The sequence below is a fragment of the Dipodomys ordii genome, unplaced genomic scaffold, assembly GCF_000151885.1.
Source record: "Dipodomys ordii isolate 6190 unplaced genomic scaffold, Dord_2.0 Scaffold149, whole genome shotgun sequence".
Lineage (NCBI taxonomy): Eukaryota > Metazoa > Chordata > Mammalia > Rodentia > Heteromyidae > Dipodomys > Dipodomys ordii.
The window spans coordinates 759978-763381 of NW_012267365.1; the positions used below are offsets into that span (position 1 = coordinate 759978).

Sequence of the window (3404 nt, forward strand, 5' to 3'; positions counted from 1 at the left end):
GCCAAATGTTGTTTGCTTAGGGCTGGAGGAATATTTATGGTTAGCCAAATGTAGTTTGTTATAAGAAGTTATCTAAATGTGCACCTTGGAATTTCCGAGAACGGCTACTTGTCAATCAGGTGTTTGAAAGAGGCCAGAGCATTCTCAGGCAGGTTTCGGGTCTCCAACACATTCGAATGCCCAATTTCCACATACATGACCAAGATGAATCTCTTGCAATCAGTCCTGAAAAGTTCTGAAGGCTAAAAGTCCAAGGTCAAGGTCTGAGTAGAATTTGTTTTCAGTATGACCAACATGAATCTCCTGCAATCAAACCTGAAAAGTTCTGGAAGCTAAAACCTGATAGGATTGGTTTGTGGTGAGGTATCATTTCCTAAGTTGTATACTGAGACCTTCTCATTTTATCTTCATGTGGCTTTTACTCTGGGTTGTGAGTATTTCTTACTTCACAGAGGAAGGAGGGTATTCTAGAGTCACATAAACAAGTGTATATAGTTCTGTGGTGATATTGAAGTATACAAACACAAGCTAAAAAAGTCATAACCCAAGTTGTCAGATTTCCTCATGGTTTCTTTCCTTGTTTTATCTTCACATGGCTTTTGCAGGTGCTCACATTGGTATCTTTGTCCATGCTCCATTAGTGAGATTTGAAAATAAGTCCATCAATACACACTCTGCTTTTTCCTAAAAGGTGAAATCCTCTATTTGACTGCCAGCTTAATGTGTTAAGGGGAACAATTTATTCCACTGTCTTCAGATCCAGTACAGTGTAGTGATAAGGGATGTGTGGAGGAAATACATTCACTTTGTTGATGACACTGTCCTGGATATGGATCTCCTTAGCCACCCTGCCCTTCTTCAATATGCATACCTACTGGCATGGGGCTGAGATGGGAGGCTGTATGAGGGGAGTGTACTTGTACTGGGAGCCATCCTTCAGATTCAGGGGGTAGCTGCAGTCCCAGTCATAGGCATTCAAGTCCCCACAGGCCACAAAAGGTACAATGATCCGGATAGGGCCAGTCATCTGATTAGAATCCTAAAAGTAGTCCAGCAAGCATTTGGCCAGATCTGCCATAAAGCCTTTAGGACATTCATAACCCTGACAGACAGTGAAGGCCTCGATGCTGGAGTTTCTGCTGATCCTGGGTTTGGCACAAAGTACACAGGGAAAGAAAACTCGCAGCTGGCTGTAGAGCAGAGTTACATCCTGGGCTCTTGTTAGATCAGACCAGGAGAGATGGCCCCTTCCCTTGACCCTCTCCCTGTGCACCCTAGAAGTCCCGCCCAGCACCTGTAACCCAGACAACTGGCATGCTTGGGGGGAATGGCACTGGGCTGGGGGGGGGGGGGGCGAAGTGGACCAGTCCCAGGTCTCTAAGGTCATTTCCTGATCCTCAGAGGGCAGCTCTGTGGCCACGTCCCCACATCACCCTCCCCCATATAATCTCTCTTCTCTGGCCATAAGCCATGTTTGTCTGCCATACCATCTTGTGTGGCTGGAAGTTTGCTCTTTCCCCGTGTCAATAATTCCTCTACCCTGAACCACGTGGGAGTTTCCTTTCGGCAACTCAGAATATCTTGGCCACAAAGCAGCCAACCAAGTTCAAGATATGTGTAGTGATCCTCAGAGCTGCTAGGAGGAGCTGGGCCTGCGTGTACACATCGGCATCATAGAGGCCAATGACAAGAGCCCCATCACATACCACTAGGTCGGCAGGGCAGCCCTCACAGTGATGGTTCATCTTTTTAACAGTAGAGAACTGGGTGATAGCCCCCTGGATCTGTATCACACCCGATAGGGGCACCATAGCCACCACAGGGCCAGACCCTTGACTCCCCACATTCTGGCTACACACAGATCAGCACCCATGTCATGCTTGGAACAGCTGCAGCAGCTTGAAGGCACTGTGTACTTCATTCTCCTTGGCCAGGTGGTAGTAAATGTCTTGCTTAGCCTTTTGATCTCCTTCCCATCTCTCACACTGCAGGCCCGGCAAACCATGGCTGACAGTGCCGTTTTGGGAACCGAGGAAAAGGTCTCTTGTCTACTTCAGCTCTGGAAGCAGGAAGGGCCAGGAAGCAAGGAGAAGAGGAAGAAGTCTGGCCCACTAGCTGTTAGCAGCCCCTCCATCTCAGTCCTCAGTCCCTCCCTCAAAACCAGTGACTCTTCCCAGGCCTCACTACAGCTGGCCTTCAGCCCAGGCCGTTTCCCCTACTTCGCTTCCTGAAACCATGTTTCATTCTACCCCCAGATAGTGCCCCAATTGTAACTGTTAAAATCAGAAGACCCCACCCGGGCTATGTGCCATCTTTAGCTTTCAGCTGCAACTTCCCTTCTCTCTCCTAGCCCCAGACTATAAATTTGGCCCTAAACAAAGGACAGGTGTCATTTCTCCCTTTCCCACGGGAGAGGTGGCCTTGGCAGCCTCAGCTGGCAATGAACTGTTCTTCCTGTTGGTAGCTGTGTGTCCATGTGGTTTTCTAGGCTGGAGCTTACACTAGCCGTCAAAGTGTCCGCACAAGCATGAACCAGCAGGAAGAGGGAGGACTCAAATTCACGTTTCACCCAGTATCGCGGTTTGCAGTGTGGGACACCCAAGGCTCCCGCCAAGCCCAGACAAGCCATCTTGTACCTTGTAACCGGGCCGCACAAATTGCCATTCCCAGCATGCAACATGTCTGAGCTGATGCACCGTGCGCTCCCACCTAGGATCCTGTTTTTTGGTCCCAAGGCCAAAATGAAAGCCTTTCAGAAATGCTGAAGCAATGGATAGCAAGTACAAGGTCAAGCTGGGCTACATAGTGAAACCTTGTCTCAAAACGAACATAATAGAGTGAGATCAATACACTCTTTCGTTCTCCCCTCCCCCACTCCCGTGGTCAAGTCTATGGACTACATTTCCCAGGATGCAACTGTTCACTTTTTTCCCCCAGAGAAAGCTCCTCATTCCTTGTGGTAAGGCTGGCAAGTTCAAATTCTGCAGACAGGAAATCCAAGGAAGAGCTGTTATTGCTAGAGATTGAGGCTGACTTCTGGTGAAATTCCATCCCAAATACACATATGTTTTTTGGTGTGTGTGTGTTGGACCGGGGGGGGGGGGGGGGGGGGGGGGGGGGGGGAGTGGTCATGAGGCTTGAATTTAGGACCTAGGCATTGTCCCTGAGCTTCTTCACTCAAAGATAGTGCTCTACCACTTTGAGCTACAGTGCTACATCTGGTTTTCTGGTGGTAAATTTGAGATAAGAGTTTCATAGACTTTCCTGCTTGGGCTAGCTTTGAACTGTGAGCCTCAGATCTCAATCCCCTGAATAGCTAGGATTATAGCAGCACCAGCTCCCAATACACATTTTTAATTGAAATTCATAACAACCTACTTGTGGGGAGGAAGTTAGTATATTCC

At 48.4% G+C, this 3404-nt stretch overlaps 1 pseudogene; it reads right to left on the bottom strand.

Moving 5' to 3' along the window:
• Positions 1-725: 725 nt before the first annotated feature.
• Positions 726-2629, bottom strand: LOC105997612 (annotated as a pseudogene).
• Between the last annotated feature and the right edge of the window lie 775 nt (positions 2630-3404).